This window comes from Vidua chalybeata, chromosome 5 (genome assembly GCF_026979565.1).
Source record: "Vidua chalybeata isolate OUT-0048 chromosome 5, bVidCha1 merged haplotype, whole genome shotgun sequence".
Taxonomy (NCBI): Eukaryota; Metazoa; Chordata; class Aves; order Passeriformes; family Viduidae; genus Vidua; species Vidua chalybeata.
This window is the reverse complement of record NC_071534.1, coordinates 49210460-49233863: the sequence shown is the minus strand read 5'-3', so window position 1 is coordinate 49233863 and position 23404 is coordinate 49210460. Positions and strand designations below refer to the sequence as shown.

General features: G+C 37.4%; 1 long non-coding RNA gene across 1 annotated transcript; it reads right to left on the bottom strand.

The window, feature by feature from the left end:
- Positions 1 to 12282: 12282 nt before the first annotated feature.
- Positions 12283 to 18255, bottom strand: LOC128787780 (uncharacterized). Its single transcript, XR_008430840.1, has 2 exons — positions 18132 to 18255; positions 12283 to 12497 (listed from the first exon to the last, which is right to left on the bottom strand). It is a non-coding gene; the product is annotated as an uncharacterized LOC128787780 (long non-coding RNA).
- Positions 18256 to 23404: the final 5149 nt, after the last annotated feature.

The following is a 23404-nucleotide window of genomic DNA, read 5'->3' as shown; positions in this document are numbered from 1 at the left end:
TTGCCCAGGAAAAGGGAAATACTTCCTTTACAATGGCATAGTAAGAGGAAATCAAGAAGTCAGTTAATGAACACCTGGTGGAAATAAAAGTGATCCTTAAACTTGAAAATATTGCTCCTGCTCTGCCTCAAAATTGCAGAGCAAAAGATATTTGAGTGGCTCAGTAGGGCTAACACATGTACACAATTTTGCCTTTAATTTGTTGACTTCAGATCAGAAAAAATTGGCAAAGACCTCTAATGAATGCCCAGGAAAAGCTGTGCTGGGTTTATGCAGACTAACTATACAGCACTTGGAAGTAATTTTCCTTTTTTAAAACAATGTGCATGACAGAGCGGTGTAATGGAAATCTTAAGCCAGCTTTTGCTCATGGAGATTATTTTCATCCCATACCTTTGAACATATCTTGCACTCACCACCATTTTTATCTCTTATCGATCTTTCCATTGTCACTATTGGTATTTCTGATAAACCTTGCTGGACATACAGGATTCAGTACCATAGTGCGGGGAATGCTGGGTTCCAGGACAGTTTGGATGGATGGAGATGAGTGATCTCTGAAGTCAGGTCTTAGAAAATGTGGTTTATTATAAAGGGTGAAGGGCCCTGCTTGGAGTTGCTAGCCTCAACTCGTGGCAGGCCCAGGGAGAGGGAGGGAGAGAGGGTTCCAGGTGAGGGTCCCAAGAGGAAGTTCCAAGAGAGCATCCGGTCCCTCGGCCACACCTTATCAGGGGGCTTCAAGGTGGGCTGGAACAGGACTTGGGCCAGTATGGTTACAGATACCTGATACTTCAAGGGAAGGTTACAGGTGTGGGATGAACCGTACATTGGGGGGTGAGACAGAACATTCCATTTGACCTTTGGATCTATCTGTAGGTAAAGGGCATTGTTTAATCAGAAGGGGGGATTGCTTTCAATCTGGCTATACTATTGTTTTCTAGTTGCTCAGTAATTAAGGTTTGGTATCTCAAATCTTGTTCTCGTCTCAATATCTATATTTTCTAAATCTTTTGCCAGGCCATCATATTTATAGGGCTTTCCTATTTCATCTTCCCCAACACAGTAGAATTCCCAGAGAAAACTATTCAGCATTCAGATCTGAATGAGTGTGCTTTTTGATGCACAAAATGGCAGATCAAGGGTTGGTCTAAACTGTACCAAACAACTCCCATCACAATCATGTTATGCACCTTTCATGCAAAAAAGAAAAAAATGTTCTCTGATATATTTTTATTTCCTGAGAGCAACAACCTTTAGTCTTGTATTTGTACTAATTAAGCAGAGTTGCATTGGGCCAGTAGAAGCATCTTTGTAAGCCACCTGAGACCACAATCAGGACTTCACTACTGGAAATCATGGAGGTTTCTTTAGGTCAGTGGAGCATCTCTGAGGAGCCTAGTGATGCTGGATTTGGCTAATTGTGAAGAACTATTCAGGTGACTCCAGAGAACTGTATGGTCTCACATATTAACTAACTGACTATAAAAATTACTATTCTTTTTTATTTAAATAAAAACCTTTTCAGATTGCCAGGAGAAGACGTCCATCAAGTTATGCAGTTAGAAATATTTCTTTGGCCTTCTTGCCACTAAACTTCAAAAGATTCTCTAGAAATAATTTCAGGGTTTCTATAACATATTACCTTCAAAAGAAAGTATAATTTTGAATATAAAATTCTTTAGTGATTCTCTCAATTTAAAAATTAACAGAACACTGAGTCAAATAAAGAATCCTTCCTGCTTTATTTTCTGCCATGCTGCAACCTACTAGTTTGTAAAACTGCAATCCCAAGCTCATCATTGAATAGGAATATCACCCTCTTAGGGAAATGGTTTAGTGAGGGACTTAGCAGTGCTAGATTAATGGTTAGACTTGATGATCTCAGAGATCTTTTCCAACCTAAACAATTCTGTATCAATATCTCCATCTAGGTTATTAAGGTAGGCAGAAAACCCCTCCCACTATCCTATTTTTGTACCTCTAATGACTATAAATAAAGCTAAGAAAATTATGTTGGACTAAGAATCTCAACTTTTAGACAGCTAGAAAACAGTATGAAAATTCTTACATTTTAATTAAGATGTTTAGACTACCTCTACTGGAAATATGCAGTCACCATCTGAGTCTTCATAAGCAAATTTTATCTGCCTATCTCAGATTTTTTTAGGATGGGATGAATCATCTTCATTTGTTATTCACTGTTTCATTCAGAAAATGTAATGTTTTAATTTATACCAAATATCTAACTTTAGATTACTAAAGTTATATTAAATTAGTCCTACCAAAGCATTTCTGCCTTTGTTAAAAAGACAAGGAATCAAACTTCAGACATTGATTTTCATAGTAATTTATTTAGCTTTTAGTCTTGCAACATGCTCTTAGTGGTTTTTAGCTTAAATTTCATACCTTGGTGTAGATTAGATCACAATCACACTTGACAATAATAGTGAAATATGGCGAAAAGCATGTTCTCTAGTGGCTAGGTTATTTGGAGACTATGAGAAATTTGGTTTACAAATGAAAACACTTTAAAGCTGAGAAAGTCATCCTTGCTAGTGCTAGTGCTTAAAGAAACCAATGGAATTTGTCCACTAACTTGATCACAGAAAATAAATTTTGTCCAAGAAGTATGCCAGGGCCCAAACACAGAAATATAAAGAGATTTGCACCATGTTAATGAAAGCATGGTCCATAAAACCACCTAAGCCTTGTTACGGTACAGAAAACTGTCAATATTATAAGTTAAAGTACTCCCCTTGATGGTTTCTGCCATGCAATATTTCCAGCAAACAGCAGACTTAGAAAATAGATATCTTGTTTGGATTGCAGAAGAGCATACGCTTTGATAACTCTGCTTTCTATAAATCATGTATGTTCATGATAATGAATCTGTAATTTCAAGTCTTTACAAAAATGACAAAGTTGATGTTCATGCTAGGATTTATTCTCAGTAAAAGACATAATACTGTACAATTCTGCGTAAAAACTATGTACTTGCAAAACACAAAAGCACACCAACCTGATAGATTTCTACATATGTCTGCCTAATACATACACAGGCAATGTGTTTATAAGAAAGTTACTGAGTCTTGAGGGATGGAGAGATTTAGATAATTTGGAGCATTGGTCAATGATTGATTTGATGCAATTTGACAAGTCCAATGGTCAGATTCTGCACCTGGGATGGAGCAATGCCAGGCGCAAGTATAAACTGGGAGAGGAGTGGCTGCAGAGCAGCCCTGCAGAGGGATCTGAGGGGGCTGGCTGCCAGCAGGATCAATGTGAGTCAGCTGTGTGTGCCCAGGCAGCCAAGAGGGCAAACCCCATCCTGGGGTGGTCAAACACAGCATCACCCCCAGCTGGGCAAAAGGGGTGATGATCCCACTCTATTTAGCTTTGGAGCAGCCTCACTGGGAGTGCTGCCTGCAGTTCTGGGCTCTGCAGTTTCAGAAGGATGTGAAGGTGAGTGAATGCATCTGGAGGAGGGCAACAAAGCTGGTGAAAGGAATGTCCTGTGAGGGGGCAAGGACTCTGGGCTTATTAGATCTGGAGAAAAGGACACAGAGGGGTGACCTCATTGCTCTGTTCAGCTTCCCCAGGAGGGGAAGGGGAGAGGGAGGGGCTACTCTCTCTCCCTGAGATCCAGATAGGTGATACACAGGAATGGTTTGAAGCTGCACCGGGGAGCTTAAGACTGGACATTAGGAAGCATTTCTTTACTAAGATGTTTAAATGCTGGAACAGGCTTCCTAGAGAGGTGATTGATGCCTGTCAGTGTCCAGGGACCATTTGGGCAATGCCCTTAATAACATGCCTCAACTTTTGGTAAGCCCCAAAGTAGTCAAACAGCTGCACTAGATGATTGTTATAGACATCATACAACTGAAATATTCTGTTCTAAATTAGCATAGCAATATCAACAGAACATTGTAAATTCAAAAAAACCAAATAATTTCCCATTTGCAGAATACTAAAAAGTCATTGCTGTATTCATTGTAATAAATATACCAAAGAAGACTCTACAGTATGGCTTGAATGGATTTCTGAAATCTCTATATCAGGCATTTTCATGAGACCAATGCAGAAATATTTTGCAAAATGCAATGGGTGCTGTGGTTCACAGGGTCAGATTCAATGTTCGTTACAATTTCATCTGACCTTAAAAATGTCAAACATTAATTCTGTGAATAGCTTTGTTTTGATGGTAGTATACAGTAATCATCGTACAATCTTGCAAGTCTGTTTTTAAAAGTATACAAGATACTCAAATCAGTAAGCTTCTTCATTTACTCCCCAAACAGACAAGCTTAAACACCCCCACACTTAAAGAGCAATATATTAATTTAAAATGTCTTTTTTTCTTTTCACATTTGAAGAGTTCCAAAAGGCTAGTTTTGATACCCATCTTTGAAGAGCTGTAATTTATTGTGTCACACAATAAATAATGCATTTATGATGGAGCTTAGATTTATGTGTTGTTAAGTATGTTAGACTATTGTATTTTGTTCTTATAACACTTCTAATTTATCTGAACAGCTTCAAGATTTTGAGGTAGTGAGGTGACTTAACGCTTGTAATTTAGTAATGGCCTGAGTGGCTCACTCAATCTAGTACTATTCTGTATTTTGTTGAAGGTACTAGCTGCTGTCATAACACCAACATAGTATATTATTTTTTGCTGTTTGTCTTTGAGATCATACACAATGGAATGGCATTTCTAATTAAGTGTGTTTTTATATTCTTGAAATGCTCTCAATTTATCAAGTTAATCAAAATCTGGTATGAGTCTCGTTCTGCACAAGAACCATTCTGCTGCCTCTGATATTTTTCCTGTATTCAACCCTGCTACTGGTATTTCAGTATTTTTCTTGGTTAATGAAACCCTTTCCTAGTCTGAGACTATATAAAGCATCTAAGTACATCTTATGAACAATAAACTACAAATCATCTTGGGAAATATGTGGCTACTGGCTCAGTGGGTATCCTAGAAAAAAATAGTAGTTAAATCGTTAACCAGCGTATTCAAAATGGGTGTTTAAGTTGGTTGGTTTTTTTTGTCAGACTATTTCTAGAACTGGTTTACAATTTACAAACTCACTTTTCCAAAATAGGTTTCTACAATCTTTTCAGTAAGGCTGTTTATTCAAATCATGTAAATGTTTAATCTGCTAACCTCTGTGCATATCTGACATAAACTGTGATTGTAGATTAAAACTGATAAAACCAGTAATTTTTCTCTAAGGTGTTTCAGCTTTAAATATACATACATAGATAAAAACTCAGGCCCTCACAGATTGACAGAGACAAATTATTTTGAATTTCAAAGTAGCATGAATATAGATAGAAAAAAACCAAATCTATGCTGCTTCTTATGTTTCATGAGGAAACATAAGAACATACTCTACAAGGATAATAATAGTAATTCAGGTGTAATACATATTTGATATGTATTGAAGTTGTTATTATTTCACATGTCCTGAAGGTTTAAATCACTGCTTACTTACACTAGATGGAGTAGGTATTATTTCTATTCAAACCACTACTATAATAACTTTGCAGGTGCTGGTTAAGTAGATACTGCTTTAATGCAGCCTAATACATATATAGTCCGATTAAGCTATGCTGAGATGACCCAATGCAATCTGGCTGGGGCAGCTCAGACCTGACAAAAGGCTAATTCACTCTGTTGAGAATAAGAGACAGCAGACAGACTCAGGGAAAGAAATAGGGAAGCAATATAAGATCAGCAGCCTAAGGTTTTTACAGGAAGCATGACAAAAGAGTAGCTTTACCATGAGGCAAGATGTTTGTGCTGAGATTTTGCCAAGTGAAAAGGCACACAGAAGATGTCTAATGGTTGTTGGTGACTGGAATAACTGTCTGAGGATAGTGGGGATTTAGCCAGTCAACTGATGATCGTTGATATGAGATGCTAAAGAAACTTGGTCTTTTTCGTCTACTTAAGGGAAAACTAAGGGATAAATAGATGGATGAAAAATTGATATTTAAATATGAACTTAGTGAGAAAGGTATAGAAAATCTCAGTGCCTTGAAACTGAAAACATACCCACTCAGACTGGAGATGAGGTATATTTTTAACTGTGAGAAGAATTAACAATTTCCAATTTATTATAGATTCCATCAGTGACTCAAAAGCAGCTAATTGTTTACTATGTGGGTGAAAACCCTCTCTTTCCACCTATACCTAGAAGCTGTAATGTAGGTGGCTAATTCAGCAGAGAGACACAGAACAGTATAACATGTAGGTAGACTGAGCTGGTTGCAATGTATACTAACTTGCATTAGGAATGTCCATTCCTAATTTTGGTGTAAGGTCACATTAATGTAGCTATAGAGCTTCAGGTTGAAAACTGGCTAGTATTTAATACCTTGAGAAAATAATAGAATGCACATCCAACTTGCCATGTATACCTGTTTTTGGGGAAATGCTGTAATGAAAAGACAGATGTCATCAATGACTACCTAGAATAAGTGGATGAAGTTCCTTGAGTTGTGCTATTTAGTAGGTAAGCCCACATTAATATGCATCCCTCTGGTCACTAAAATCTATTACTCTAGGTGAAAGCAAATGAAAAATAAGAGTGATTAAGTAATGAGGAATGAATGAAATGTTATTATTTGAATGGCTACATCTGCTATTTGTTACCGTATTTAAAATTATTTCCACCAGCAGAATTATCCCTGTGCCTTGCCTCAGCTGGTTGTTTGTTTCAGTCTTGTCATATTTTGATTTGCATTTGCATGAAAATAAGCAAATCTGTTATTGTCACAGTTTGACAGTGTGTGACAAAATGAAAGGCCATAAATTATTTATCCCTTATTCATTATTCTTAGGTCCATCATGTTTATGAACATTTCTCTCTATAAATTTTAATTCATTTATTCATTTAAATGTGTCCCTCAGGAATTTTTTTAGGAATGAAAGAATGAAGATTATGTAAAGCTGAAGTAGCTCTCTCTGGAGAAGTTGGGCAAATGGTCAAAGGGTATTATAAGAAAATTTAGCATTAAGTATAATTTTTCACAGAACCTATTGAGGTTTGTAAATATAATTCATACTTCTGTTTTCTGTATTAGTCCATCTTTGACGCAGTAAATCAATCCTTTTCTTGGAACAGTGATTGATATACTTCCTTTAAAATAGTTTAAGCAAGGTTTGCGTGTCTTATTTTAATGACACTAGATAAAAAATGCCATATATGCTATTGCACAGAACAAATGATTATTCAAGAATTGTGACACTGTATTGTAATCTAGTTACTGGAAAGCATTTTCAAGGTAAGTATTATTTGCATAGATTTTCATTTGCTCTTGTGGGTATTCTGAGATCTAAGCAGACACAAGGAAAGCTGGTTTGAGCACAAGTTGCTGTTTGTGTTTGAGAATTCTTTCCTTTCCCTACCACTGTAGTACCACACAGTAAAAAACCTGCAAATTCAAAGCTGCTGGAAAGCATCTGACTATGCTCTGTATGTCAGTCTGTTTATTTTCTTTTGCTTTGCTTCCCACCTACCATGAGTATGTAACTAGGTCATGGGAAGTGGAACAACCTGAGGAGGTGACTTTAACATCCGCCCACCACTAGACTTTGATGATTTATTTTCTTATAAAGAAATTAATTTTTGAAAGTAAAAAGTTCCTAAATTATGTTTTGGGGAAGAATGAACTGCTTCTAATCTTTCCCATTACATTTTTCTTTCTTGATGCTCTGGTACAAAGCATACTACTTTTTTTATTTGAATCAGGACTTAAGGTGACTTATGGCAGCTTTGCTGATATTAATAACTTACTACTATGCCTGATTTATTAGCAGAGAATACATGGCTAGTTAGTGGGCCAAAAGGAAAAAAATACCCAGTATTTAGTCCACCAGCAAAGTGCTTTCAGCTGAAGGAACAAAGGAGAATTGTGCTGCTTTTTTAATGGCAAGTAATTAATGAATACTTAGTTTTCAAGAACCACAAGGGTTACCTTTTCCTAATATGTCTCTGTACTGGAACTGGTTGTGACGCTGTTAATTTTTTTCACAGCAACCTATATAGTTCTGTGTTTTGGATTTGTGGCTAAAATGGTGTTGATAACAAACTAATACTTTGTCTGTTGCTCAATAGTGATTGCACAGGTTCAAATCTTTCTCTTTCTCCCACTTGACCCATCCTGACCTTCCAATGAGGATAAAGGTGGGAAGCAGCACTACTGGGAATGTTGAATCAACCAAAAGAATATTCCTATATTCCTACCATATAATGTCATGGTCAGCAATAAACCTGTATTCTGCCTTCAATTAGAACTGTAGAGGAAGAAAGGGATGAGGTGGTTTCTTACTTCCAAGATGGCTATTGCTCAAAAAACATGGGGTCTATCTGCTGGTGGGAGGTGGTGTGTGATTTCTTTTAAAAAGGAGCATTATATCCCCTTGATAATGCTTATGCTCTGTTAAGAAGACAGCAGGGAGTTAGCAGGGCTAGGAACTGATAGTTCTAGTCAGCATATGTGAAGTAATTCTGTTTGGAGGGCTTTTTTATTCTTTTAGTCTAGCTTATGGGTGCAAGCTATACTTACAGGCACAAATATAGTCCTTTTGATGCTTTTCTTCTCTGTCTGGCCCAATGAATATTTATGGACTGGAAAAAGGAACAAATTCAAGGCATTTGTCTCTTCCAGTGTAATGATTCAGTTCCCGGTTTCTACAGTTAACCTGAAAAATAAGACATCAAGGCTCGAATACCTCAAAGTAGGAAAAACTGTATTCAGTTCTTATACAAATTGTAGCAGCTCTCCATGATGAAAAGTGGTAGAGCTAAATGAAAAAAAAAAAAAAAGTGAAGGGATATAAATATCATCTAAGACTTCTAAAATAAGAGAATGTCAGAAGGACTTATTTCCAAAACTTAAGATTGTGAATTCTTAGTGGAAAGAGACATTTCCAGTGATAAATAATTAGCTATCTTAAGTGTAAATTCAGGCTACTTTCTCTGAATTCTCCTTTGCTTACTGAAGGTGCCAATCCATAATCATAATTGGTAGTTATCAGGCAATTTATGAGGTCTCTTAATTTCCTCATAGTTAGTCTAGATGCTTAGCTCAAGAATTTCTATTTTATTGCATTGAACCCAAGCCTTGATTCATCCTATCATTGAACTTCACAAATGTAATTGAAACATTTAAGTGGTTTAAAACATTTGAGTTTTACTAAACTCCCTACAAAGTGACTAGACAGGACACAGTCTCACTGGGCGAAGGACTGTACGTGTGAGATCTGAATCACTCTGGATAACCGTACATCCTTTGACTGATTTTGGATGGAACCATGGGGTTTTGTTTCTATGATGGAAATATCTTTGCTTGAAAGAATTCTCTGGACCCAGAGACAAAAGCTATTCTGTTGACACAGATCCTTGACTTAGTCTTTTTAGAAGGAGTACTCTAAAGCACAACTGTTGTAGTAAAAAATGAGTGCAGGATTAATCCTGCACATGTAATGTGTGCAAAAACTGCGAAACAAGTTACTTGTAACTGAAATAGTTCTTTTCCTTCTTCATTTTTAAACCTCAGTCCTGTTCCCACTGAAGAATAGAATTTCACCAGTAACATTTCCATTACTTTAACTCACAAATGTACTTAGGGAAAAACAGCAGTTTCCCAAGGGTATGAATCAGCAATTTTTCCTACTTTTGTCTGTAGCAGCTTAAAAAAATTGTTCTTTATTCCTCAATTTACCCAGCTTCTGCAATGAAAAATGTAATTATGCTTTGTTGAGAAACTGTCTTCCTTGTAACAGTTTTCGTTCTTTAAATGAAAATAAAAACAAATGTAGTTCAGACGCCAGTAATTTCCCTTGATTTCTTTCCCAGTGTTAGACACTGTCAAGTGCTGCAGCAATGTGTGATACTTCCCTGCTGTTGTTTTTCTGTAGGACCAAAAGTCTTCCGTAATTCATCCACTTAAACAATTTTTGAGGTTAATCTTTTTCTAATTTGACATTAATTGATTTATTTACTTTTTTTTTTTTTGAGCATGCATAAAATACACTTAGGAATAATCCCTATAAGTGGATTATATGTGTTGGGTGTAGGGTTTCTTTCCTTTAGTTCCTTTTTACTTGTGGAATTTTTTTCCCATTGAGTTGCTAGGAAGCACTAATGGCTGGCTACTTGAGACAACAGGGAGATGGCCAAGCCTCAGAGGAGGAGGGAGTCTGGTGGCACTCCTTTTGTTTTTGGAGTTTCTCTCAGAGGGGCAGAGGTGGGCAAGTAGGGGACGGGGCTGGGGCAGCTGCTGGCTCGCTCTCAGGTTCAGAGGAGGACGGCCAAAGCCGCTGCTTGGGAAAATGAACTCACTGCCACTGCCATAACCTAGCCTGGAGCTGCTGCTGCTTCTGTGGGGTGAGAGAGGCCACTGAGCTGGGACCTTATTATCACCTCCATCACTAAAAGAGGGGACCTATCACCATCTGCTTGTGAGCCTGGGAATCCTGAATTCACCTCTCCCTGCCCTGCTGAGAGCTGGGCCACCACTGTCCCGCCCTTTCTGCTTCTTTGGTAGTGCTCTGGGTTCCTCTACACTGCAGCCCTGCACTCCCTGCCCTGCCAGGACATCCTGCAATTCCAATTACCGCTGCAGAGCTTCTGATACATCTCGTCCACCAGCCCGGGATTTTTGCTCATTCCTGCCATTCCAGCTTGGTGCTCCTCGGAGTCCTGCAGGGACACGGGGATCGACTGCCCACCGGGAGCCACCAGTGCCCCTGCCTGCTGTGAGCATAACTGCACCGAAGGGGAAAGTGCCGCAGCTGAGAGAAGGCTGGGACTGGGTTTGTGGTTCTGGTTGTTGTTAATGCCATAGTTGTGGATGTTTGTTTGCCTTGTTATACATACTAGTAAAAAACTGTTCTTCCTATTCTCATATCTTTGCCTGAGAGCCCCTTAGTTTCAAAATTATAATAATTTGGAAGGAGGGGTTTTACATTTTCCATTTCCTGCTTTCCCTAGCAGACACCTGTCTTTCAAAGGGAAACACATCTTTTACATATTATCTATTTTCTTTTTTTCTTGTTTTTTTTTTTTTAAGGATTGCTGTACGTTACCTCTGAATAATGTTTAACTTTCAGAAGTGTAATTCACCTGCATCACATCCTGTAAGCAATTTTTTCCTTCTCTCAGCTTTCAGACCCTTATGACCAATCTCTCAGATACAACACCAGCGGCTCTTCTACACGACTAAATTCTCACATTTGGCTCCATAATATCTCTTCTCTTGCAATAATAGGAACTGATAGAGGCTGATTTGGTGCATGAAAGCAAGCTGGTAATTAACGCACAGGTGGTGAAGTAAAGCAGTGTCACCTGCACCTTGATCCTGAAAATCAGTACTTTTTCCCCATGGGAATAAGATGTGGCTTTACTCAGATGCAGAGGCATTGCCTGTGTGCAGGGCAGAAATTGCCCTATCAGTCATCAGACCTCCGGGACTGAATTAGTGAGATGAGGAAAAAGGACATTTTGCTCTTATATTTACATGAAAATAAGAGTAACTGAGGGAACTCTAGGAGAGGTCTTCACTGAAGCAGAACTGAGGCAATCACTGTGGCAAATGATGGTATTGCCATATTTGAATATAACCCTGAGTATTTTTTATACACTATTTACCCCTGCCTTCAAATGCACACTTCAGAGTGAATAAAGACTAACTATGCCACTACATTTTTTTTAGAAATGGTGCCTGACATGTTATCTAGGGTTTGTATTTCATTATACAGTCATTTTTAATACATTTATCTAATGACTAAAGACAAAAAGTGCAGTCATTTTTATCCTTGCTGTTCCATTGGTATGTTTGGTTTTTTCCCACTGAAGTAAAATAATTTAAAAAAACTTATTCCAAACTTGTTTCAAATTGTCAAAATGCAATTTCCATAATAATACTTTGTGTGGAAATCTAGTCTGATGTCATCCTGTGAGACAGACAGGTTAATTTGCTGCAGTGTTTGTTTCAATTCCATTATCTGCAGAACCCCAGGCAAATAGTTTACATTGTGGATAGTATTCCAGAGCCAAGCAAGGGCTGTCATCTCTGGTGATATTTGACAGTTTGCAGAGACTGCTCAGTGGGCAGGATCTTCTTATAACTAATAAGGCCAGTATGTTCTCAGATTATCAGGTTCACACTTTATAATGATTTCTTCTCAGTTTTGCTATACCCTAATGGCAGGCTGGAAAGTGGTTTGATGAGCACCATCTAAACATATGCAGCACAGCCATGTCTGACACATGCAATTTTAATACATGCTGGCCACTCAGACTGATGTAATCCAAAAAAGGCATCTATTTGGGGACTTCATGTTTTGACTTTCAGTCAAGTGTGAAATGGAAGTTCTTCTATGTGATGGAATAGTGCTGTCTTGTACTGACATGGAAAGCCAAAGTGTCCTTGTAGTCAGTTCACCATGTTTCGTAGCAGTCCTCTGCACTGAATTTCTGTGGAAACACATACCAGAAATTAATTACTAACTCAGTGTGGCATTTTGCTTTCTGCTACTTGGCCACAACTAATATTCTGAACCTGCCAAAATAGTGGTAAACAGCTTTTCCATGACTTCCTCTCACTTATCAGTGACTTGCAAATAGCCTTTCATTGTCACTGTGTCAATCCTGGTAATCACAGTGGTAGAAATGACCAATTAGTGACATGGCAGCAAAGGCACTTCAGCTGTTTTGGTTTAGAGCTGAGCTTAGCTTATATCTAGGCTTGTTAACAGCCTCATAATTAGATTTCTTTCTAAACTTATCCTGGATTCTGTAAAAGATCCCAGAAGCTTACACCAAGCAATCATTCTGCTAGAACTGCAGCCATAGCCGTAATCCTGTATGGCTTTTAACTGCCATATTTTTTTTCTGCGCTGCTTCCTTATCTTTGCTTTCATTCATGGAGTTCTGGAGACTGAGGGCTGTGCTTTAGCTCAGATCTGGTTTCCACCATTTTGATGCCTTCCTATGCAGTAAAAATTGGCAAGTATAAGCATTTCCATTCCTCATGGGATTCCAGGGAAAGGGAATAGGCTGAGTGCAGCAGTGTGTGATGAAAGGAGAAAAAGAGTGTTATTCAGTTGAAATGGCTTTCTCCCTTTCTTGTCTCATCAGCAGTTCTTCATCATACATGAATTGTGCAGTTTCTTCCAGTCAGTGTGTCCAGAGCCAGCTGTTGCAGCAACTACCAGTAAATGGCCACTGTGTGGTTAGGGAGATGTTTCCACAAGGATTTGGTGCAATATGAGGCAAGAACTCTGCCACAGGTGACAGCAACTCATGTCACAACATTCAAAAGGGGATGTACTCTTGACACATAAATGGTGAAGTGCTGAGGCATTACACTTTGTAGCCTGTGCAAGGACTAGTCAGCCTTCAGCTTGACCTATTTCACCCATGCTAAGAGCACATTATGTAACAGCTGCTGCTGCAGCTACTGCAGCCTCAGGACTGGAGCAGCTTCATTGTTCTCTTTCTTCCAGATTGTGAGGGCTAATGAACTGAATCTATTGCCCTCCTGCAAAAAAGTTGTTCATTTCTATGCATGCACCTCATGTTCTATAGAAATCCAGACATAAATGTGCATAAGAACCTCTGTCTACAAAATGTTACCTTTGGGAATGTAAAGCCATATATTTATAGAAGTCTAAGTAATCGTTAAATAATCGCCATTTACTAGACAAAGTAATGCAAGGAAGGCTTTACATTTACATAAAATGTAAATAACATGTATTTTGAAATACATAGTCATTGTATCTAGCTATGAAGAACAACAAATCACAATATACTTTGTCTGAAGCACAATAATAAACCCAAGCAAATAGTTTGTACCTCGGCAGTTTTGCAAGACAAATGGAGATGGAAGATTTGGGGACCTTTAAGTAACTGTATTTTTTTCTAATTTTATTTAATAAAGTTGTTTCCCTAAAAAAATTGTTCAGTGAAAAAAAGGCTGATCTTAAACTATTGAAATAAAATAGAATAAACCTGCTAAAAATCTCTAATTTTTCAACTGGTTCTAATTTTCTAACTGGTATTATGCAGCCTTACACTTCTCCTAATTTGCTTTATAAGATTTAATATCTAGCTGCCAGAAAAATAATTTAATTCTATGCAATTCTTGCTAAATAAACCAATTTTATTTTTCTGAGATTGCAGCTCCTGAAGGCAACTCCCTGACGTGCAGAACTAAAGTTAATGACCAATTTCTAATCTATGCAGAGCTAGCCTTAATTTCCTTGACATCAAACATGGCTACTTCCTTGTGCTTGGAGCTTCTCCAAGTTAGGCCATTCATAATTCTTGTTCTCACCACTCATAAATACAGGTACAGACAAATAAGTGCTAAACACCCCCCACCTCCCAACTTATTTTGAAATCCTGAGCAGGATTTCGCATAGAGAAACTACAGCAGAACTGATATGCACAAATACAGAAACAAACACTGGGGCAACACAGAGGCAGTCAGCAGTCATATAGAACTATTTGTACCATAACATTCTACCACTGCGTATACCCAGGGAGCTACCTGCTGACTGACAAAATGGAAGCATATCCAGAAGAGGGCAAATTTCTGGTCTCCATTAACAGTTCCAAGTCTGCTCCATTTATTGCTAAACTATCTCTGGCTAATGAAGAAGAAAACAGTGCCTTTTTCTTCAAACTCTGGCTTTGGAAATTGTCCAAATGCCTCCTTTCTTCCACAAGGATCTTCATCATATGATTTTTCTGGTTGCATTCCATCTTTATTTAAAAAAAATCTTAATTCTCTCCTGCCTAATGTTAAACCTGCAACACAGTCTGTAATGTGGGCACCAGAAGGGGACAATTATGCAGATCAGATTTTTCCAGAAAACACACACTGGCAAGATTTTTTCACCATCCTTCTTACAGATATTTGCATATAGAAGGCTTTTGGTACACTTAACTGATATTCTGAATGGAGAGATCTGCATGGAGAGAGTTTCTTATAACCAGTTTCATTGACTATGCTTAGGGTTGTGAATTTCCAACACTAAGTTCCTAGTTCTCAGCGTGACTGATTTGTATCCTCAGTTTCTGGGTGTTTATTTTATTGCACTTAGGAAATTTTCTTCTGTTTACCAAATTAGTCTACTATTTATTTCCTGTTTGTTTATAACTTCATTCACCTTTGCATGTAAGTTTTAGGAACAAATATTTGATAGACTTTTCCCCCCATTTTTTATTTGTCACTGGATCATTGATATTAACTTCAAAGTCTCACACAGAAATCTGCATGTATATCAAGGTAAGAGGCTAATCTCTTATGTCTTTTGTATTATACGTATCTCCCCTTGTCATAAGACTTTAGTCCTGCTAAGTGAGAATATTTAAGTCCATTTTTACAACTCTTTTGAAAATATTTAAGATTGCATATTTTCAAGATAAAATTAAATTTTAGAATAATAATGAATATGGAGATAAGTATGCATATACTTGTGCATGTATTTGCAATATAGGGATATAGCGATTACTAAAGGGCTTTTTTTAAATGCTGGATCACACCAAGAATTTATGAGTTTTTATTAGAGATTGGAGGACCTACATTTACAGCACTGTCTTATAAACTGATATCTGACTTTCTGAAATATTTCACAGTGTTATTTGAAACCATCTAAACTCTTTTATCTTAGAATGCAAGAAGAGCTCTTATGTCCAATTGAAAATAATTTTGAAAGTGCAGTTAATAGGTAGCCTGTCCTGACCAGTGATTATTAAGTGTTGTACAACATCACTCAGATGTTGTACATCAATTCATGACAGAATATGAATGTGTAATATAATAGTTGTAGTATAACAGTCTATCAGACGTGATGCTAAAAAATTAATTAAAATTATTGTAAAAAGGAGTAATTTTACATAGGTGCCAATTATTATTGGATTTTAAGAAGATATCACATGATGCTGAAGTGGTACCTGAACTAAATGTTGCATTTTTAGAAGAATTAATAAAAATAATTCAAGGCTGCCCTAGAAACATTGTAACTGGGTTGCAAGCAGTTTATTGCTATTGTATTTGTATAAAATATCAAATGTGCCTATGAATAAATAATATTTTTTATGCACAATTCAAAAAATGCAACATAAATTGCAAGCAGTACCAGAGGAGCTATGTTACCATCTTACATCAGTTTCTCAAAATGCAATACTGAGAATGCTAACTTCCAGCTCAAAAGCACTGGGGAGATTTCCACCAGTCTGACTCTGGGATGGGGAACTTTTGTAGGAGGGTTGTTCATCTGCAGAATGAGTTGTTCCCAAATCGTTCCTCTTCAGCTGCTGGTGTTCTCTGTATAAGTGTTACAGTGAAGAAGGAAATGCATGCTTTGCTCGGTAAAATTCAGTTTCTTTCACTTCTTGTTTTCTGTAGTTTCAGTTCTGAGACAAACCACAAGCATGGGAAGGTGTTGCATCCTGGGATTGGGTTTTAGGAGTTCTTATTTGTGTTGGCTAGCCGAGTCCTGTGTACCTCCGCGTTTCCCCCGTGTCCGGGAACCCGCAGCAGAAAACCCCGTTAGCATGTGGAAACTACGCCACAGCTGGGCTCCCAAGAGCTGCGTGCAGCTGGGGAGAACAAAAGCTAATGCCGCAGGAAGGCTCAAGTTAGAAAACACAGACTTCAGATCTAAAATATGAGTGTTGAAGCCAATATCACAAGGCAATTGGCCTGCCTTGGGTGGACTTCCAGTCCAGTGTTCTGTTGTCAGGCATACCTTCAGACTGGTTATTTATTCATACATGATATCTAAACTTGTGTCAGCTGTTCTGTGGTGTTAATGGAAATTTTCACACAAACTGAGCAAAATGAGCATGTGAAATCTGGGATTTTTGATAATCACCACACTTAAAATAGAAATGTCTTCTCTCCAATTAGACCAAGTCTGCCCAGTAGACACCATGGGAATGGGGAGATCTCTGAGCTAATATTAAATTAAAGTACTATCACCATGATAGCATGAATTTCTACACAGACTAATTTTACGTCTCTATGTGTGAGAAAATTAGCTTGAGTGTGCTCAGTACGTAAGCTAAATAGTTTAAGGCTTGTCCGTTTTCCGCGTTATTTAACTACGAACTTGAATACAGCTACTTTCCAATTAGAGAGGTACAATCATATTTTGGTTATGAAAAATTGTCCAGGAGTCTGAATGTTTTACAATTTCTGTGCCATGTAAACCTGACTTCCATTTAAAATAATGTTGATCAGACATGACGGTAGCTCTATAAATTTGGATACAGCTATTGACCAAAGAACTGGAAACAAATCATCCAGCTCACACAGGATTTATGTAGGATCTTATACTGGTTAGTTACTTCTCTGTAAGTAATTTTTCACTGCAACATTTCTGTATGGAAAATATAACCAGTGAAGCAGTGAAAATCATCAGGAAAGGTTTTAATTTATAGCTTCTATACTGTTACTGAGGTTGAGAAACTTTTATTATTACAAGATAAGATGGCTTTTAAAATGCTTTAAAGTCCTTTAGCTTGTTTGGGTTGCTATGAAATTAGATGCAGAGTGAAGTAGATATTTCAGTGTGGGATTATCAGAAAAAAAAAAGCTGTGAACCCTTATTTCTCAACAAGCACACTCATTCCCACCTGCCATCAAATCTCTTCTAGCTCATTCATCCCAACTTCTTTTGTGCAATTCAACCTTCTCTGGGATTATTCCTTCCCTCTGACTAATCTTAGTCACTCAGCATTTATCCCAGATTATCTCAGTTCTTTGGAAAAACATGTTGGAAACATTATGAAAGGAAGAGTCCTGCTCCATAAATCACCATTGCTGGAAACACATCCTTGAAAACAAGGACTAGTTTGCAAGTTGTGCGGTGCTGAAGAGAAAAAATGCCTGATTAATATGGTCAAAGTCAGACTAGAATTAAAATGAAGTGACTCCACATAATTAACCAACAGCCAGAGAACTATGCATCCGGGATCAATATCAGCAATACAACTGAAAAAAAAATGCACTAGTGAACTCTTTAAAAAAAAGTTATAAAACACCTACAATTTTCTCAACACTCTTCTATCACTATTCCCATGAAATTCTAACCTCACCAGCATCTTATACATGTTGCATCCACAGATGGCCTTTGTCCCACACCTCTGGGCACCTGGATTTTAAGCACGTACATCTTCCCTGGGAGCGCCCATTCCCCTTTTTAAACAACTGTGTTCAACATACGAGTGCTTTGTTGTTATGTGTACGCTGTTCCCTCTGCTAATGCAGGTCATGGAGAAAGCTATGAGGTCACATAAGAGCACTCCACATGGGTGTCTACATGTTGCCCTTGTGCTGTTCATCCTCTAGTTGGATGGGTACAAGCTCCTTGTGGTGTCTGATTGGTGGTCTCCCTCCGACCAGAATTTTATGTCATAATTTTTTATGCTTCTTGGATGCTTCTTTTAAACTTCTTGTTTTCCCAAGAGTCTCCCAGCCATGCAGTGCTTTAAAGATGGCTGTCTTATACAAATTGCATCATTGGGAATTTCCTTGTGGTGTTACCGGGTGGGGTTTTTTGGCAAATATCCTCTCAGTGCACAGTTTGGGACAATCTATTCAGACAGTCCATTTATAATCACATTCTTGCCATTGTCTGTTCCAAACCATGTCACCAATAAGAGGCCATGTGGGTCCACTCCCTTGCAGTGTGGAAAAGAAGAAAAGGGAGTTAATTACTTAGTGAATAGATAGAGATGTGCAAATGAGAAATACAAACTGGCACTCATTGAAAGAGGATGATAAGTAGATTTTGAAGTGCTGTTTTCCCATTTCCTTAAAAAGGTGGACCCATTTTCCACATTGTGGAAATAAAAGAGATTCAGGTCTTAGTAAGGACAGAAGTCTCATCTTTTACTTTTTCTGCCCTCTGTTTTATCTGCCCATATCAGATACTAAACAGCAAAGTATGAAGAACAACTGCAAAAGAGTTTTTTTCCCTAGTGACCAGGTACTTAGCAGAGTTTTCATTAGGTTTGAGGTTATTTCTCAGTCTCTCTGAGATATAAGCAAACCAGCCTGGCTAGAGCCCACAGAAGGTAGAATGCTGTCCTTATTCAAAGCTTTACTAAGAGGTACACACCTGAAATAAAGGAACCTTCATTTTGTAGTAGTATATCTGGGTTATGAGTGCCATATAAGTCAAATATAATTTAGCCTACTTTTTGTTATATTTCTAAGTCAATTTGTTAGTAAACATATTTGTGAAAGAAATTTTCTACATACTGAGATTAAGTGATACTTCAGTATCTTACTAAAACTGAGGGCCCTTGATCTTACCTGTATCAAACACAATAATTTTGCTTAGCCACATCAACAATCATATTGCTTGGGGACAAGAAAGGCCCCAGATTCTCCCAGAGGTGACATTGCCACAACCAAATCTCTGCAACGAGGGTCCTACAGATCCTTTCATTATAGAGCTATAGCTTGATAAATGTATCTGTGTAAAGGCAGAGATCTTTTGTGAATATCCCATCTCCAAATGAACACAGTATCTAAATATGCTTCAATACATTCTTCTTTTTATCTTCAGTACATCTTACTGAGGCAACAAAATAATGTAAATTTGTTTGCAAATTTTAAGTGAGTTTTCAGCACTTGATCACAGACCATTACCTGGCAGAGAGCTGTCCTAACTTTTAGAAAGTACTTTTCCCACTTTTTCCTTGCACCAATTATATAGGTCATTATACAACTTCAGTACTATTACAGGAATGTATTTCTACCTGAGAAATAAAAGATCTGATCTCAAAGGCAAGAGAAGGTATTATTTTCAACATCCACAGTTTTGTAAGTAGACCTGCAGCCCACTATTTTGGAGTGCAATCATGGCAGATTACATTAATAATTTAAACTAAAACTCCTTAACTCCTTAACTAAATATATGCATTACTAGTAGAACTGCTATAGAAGATATCAGAAAGAAAACAATGCAAGTTATGTTGTGACACAATTGCTCTAACTAAATGCATTTTCAAGTGTCACTGTTCTGTGTTTACCTTTTTTATGATTAACTAGGAATAGCAGATGAATTATATAAGAAAAAAAAACCAACAAAAAATCACTGATGTTCTATTGATTTATGTCCCTGCCACTTTCCGCTCTATTACAGATAAAATAGCTTTTGATTTGATCTATGTAAAATATTGTTAAACATTACAAATGTTCAGCTTTAACACTGAGCAATAATTGGAAATTATTTTACTTGAAAAAACTGCAGAAATAAAATTTTTAAAAGATAATTTAGGGATGAAGACAGCAATATATGAAAAATTACACTCCACTAAACTGTGGAAGAAAGAAATTGACCTGTTAGAAAAACTTAGAAATAAATGGTCCACTGCACTAAACTTAAGGTAAGACATGAGTTACAAAACAAAAACAATATCCCACAGCACCAAATACTAATGATGTGCTAACATTTTTTATGTCCACTATATCCAGGCTTTTGTAAAAAAGAGCATGAACAAATTGTCAGCCTTCCACAGCAGATGGAGGTGTTCACTGAGATATTTCTGAAATAAAATTCTAGTAGGCTGTGAATAAGTGACTGATAAAGTAAATATAAGAAAAGATCATTAATTGATGACTTAAATTCTTCAGGTTGTTAGATAAAGACCCGTTGCCATGGATTGACTCACATAGAGAATCATCAAGAACAACCTCAGGCTGTTGTGAGAGACAATAGTATCATAAAGAAAAGGCAGCTCAGCAATTCTTTGCTTTTTTCCTTCACTGGTAAAGCAATCTGGGGAGAATCCCACACTTTTTTTGTAAGAGGTCAAAGGAGCTAGATTAGTTTGAAACAAATATGCAGAAAGTATGAGACCTAACACATTTTTGTGTGAGATCTTAGAACAATAGGATTGGATAATATTCACCAAGACGGTGCTCATATGTGAAATTGCAGAGTAGTTAGCCAAGAGTATAACCTGTCGTCATGAGCAGCAACTGTGTCAGCGTATTGGTGAGCTGCCTGTATAATTCCCAGGCACAGAAAGTACTCTAGAGGAAATCTTAAACACTGCATCCTGGTAAGTCTTGACTTCTGTCTCTGGTTAGATGATATAGTCTATTATAAAGATTATGGCAGTAGAATGCATGAATAAAATGGTGTCTGGGAAAAGGGGCATCACAGCTGAGTTAACAGAAAGAAATCCTGCCTCACTGATCTACTGGAGATCTTCAAAAGTGTTGCAGAATGTGAACTAAGAGGAGCCACGTACACAGTATATCTGGATTTTCAAGAAGCCTTTGCCAAGTTTCTAGGTTAAACGTTATTAAAGACTCTGAGAACATTCAGAAATGGAATTCAAGAATCCACAGTCAATAGTTCACAAGGCTTATGCATTAATCCATTCTTTGGTATTCTATACATTCCAGCTAACTCTCACTAAGACATGCTTGCTGTAGTAGATACTAGATCTAAGTATTTTAAGTCATGTCATGTTGCTTGGTTTCAGGATCCAGCTGAGTCTCCTTCTTTATTAGTAGAAGAGGTGTATTCCATGTTTTTATAGGATCTGAAGATATTTTTTAAAGGGATAATGCTGGAAACAGGATCATAATTTTACAAGGCACACATAGATGAAGCTTGATTAAGTACTTTTCCTTGAGGCAGTTCTTGGAGTAACTTCTAAGTGGTAAGTGCCAACATCTATACTTTTTGAGTGTGTCAGAAAGAGCAGGTAAGGCGTGGCTTTTAACAGGATGCATAGAACAAACACTGAAGAGAGCTATCCAGTCCTAGTCTGACAAAAGATTACACCTTGCTTAAACCACAGAGGTCCCAGATTCCATCCTAATGTCAGGGAACATGACCTCTACCCCATTTTTTACTGCAAGGGGGTGATATTGCTATGGTTTTTGAAGTAAGTGGGACTGATGGCTCAGGATTCAGATACAGGGCTACTATCCCAAAACTTTAATGATCTATAGCAAAACTCTCTTTAGAGGAATGATATTGTACATGCTTTCAAAAATCCTCCTCATCCTACAGTGCATGGTATTTTTAAATAGTAGTGTGACCTTAGTGTCCTGTGTCCATTCATTACTGCATAGTAGACTGCCGTATGCAAGGTAAATAAATTAGGCTTTTTTTTCCTCAGACATTGACTGAGGCGGCTAGCAAATGTGTAAAAATCATGACTGCTTAGCATAGGTTCATTAGCTTCTTAAACTCGCAACTTCTACTTCAGTAGTTAGTTAATACAAACATAAAAGGTTCAATAAATTATTGTTAAGACACGGGTATAATCACCACTGTCAAGCATTAAAAAAATTTCATAAACCAGCTAAAAATCCTGAAGAGTAATTACTTGGTAGCTGATTGGCTGAATCTGTTATGACTAAAAAAAATCTGACATTTCTTTTGCTACCTGTGAGTAATCAAAAAATAGAGTAAGATGATTCTGTCCTTAGGGTACTATGACCATGTGAGTAACAAATGCTCCATTCAGCACACATATGCAGGGCCTGACATTTTCCCAGCACCAGTAATTGTCTATCATTTTTCTTTTATGCTTTAACAGCTCCTTAAATATGTCAGGACTAGACATGCTTACCCTAAGCAAACATTTTTCTGAACTGATGGATGTAAAACATGTACAACACACTGACACTTGAAACTTTGCAGATTTCCTAAAGCAACAAAGCTGTTAAAGGTAGGGCAAAGTTGATTAAGTGCAGAAGCATTTAACTTTTAATGATGTCTCATTGATACCCCGCATAATTGTTGCTATATTCAGTGGCTGTCTTTATAAGTGCTCCTTCATTATTCAATGGGCCAAGGCACTTTGTGAATGCCATCAAAATCAATTACAGTTTGGCTACTTTGGGGGGGCCAATGAAGCAAAGAATTAACCTCCAACTAATTTCCAAAGTCATTTACTCACTAATAGCTTAGCACATTTACTAGCACAGGCACTGTATGTTGCGGAGCATTTACAAAAATAGTTTGAAATAAGGTATTGGAAGAAAAGCATCTGAAGAGTAATAGGGAAACTATTGGGGCAATTGTTATTGTGTGAACATTCCAAATAAATATTGCAGATTGAAGATTTTAGGGCAAGAGTTTATGCATGAGAATTAATCCAGTAGACACCTTTTCATTCACTTTTAAAAAGTCAGCACACTGGTTGTCTTAGCTGAAAACATTCATAATTATTTACAAGACATGGTCATCCAGTTATCTAATTGAATCCATTACTGTTGAATATCGTAATGGGACTAATTAAAGTTACAATATGGAAGGAGAGAGATTGTGAATTAGAGAATTGCTTAGAAGATGCTTGCTTCCACCAAGCTTCAAAGGGCTTTCTTAGGCAAT